Raw genomic sequence first — 241 nt, 5'->3', positions numbered from 1 at the left:
GCCAGTGTGAAGTACTACTCTTTGAAATGTAAGTTATAAATGACAGGCAACTGGATATAGAGAGCTACTTGATAAGCAGTTAAGTGCCCCAAATACCTATATTGTAATGTAAACTGTTAGAAAACGCCATTGTACATTGTAAAATTATGTTCTTTAGTCCTGTGCAGTTTTAGCTTTCTTTAATGGAAGCATAACAATTCATACTTTACCTATGATTAATGGGGGTTAGAGTTTGAATAGT

The sequence above is a fragment of the Aquarana catesbeiana genome, linkage group LG11 (genome assembly GCF_042186555.1).
Source record: "Aquarana catesbeiana isolate 2022-GZ linkage group LG11, ASM4218655v1, whole genome shotgun sequence".
In the NCBI taxonomy this organism is placed as follows: domain Eukaryota; kingdom Metazoa; phylum Chordata; class Amphibia; order Anura; family Ranidae; genus Aquarana; species Aquarana catesbeiana.
The sequence above is the reverse complement of the archived record's forward strand: the minus strand, read 5'-3'. Positions refer to the sequence as shown.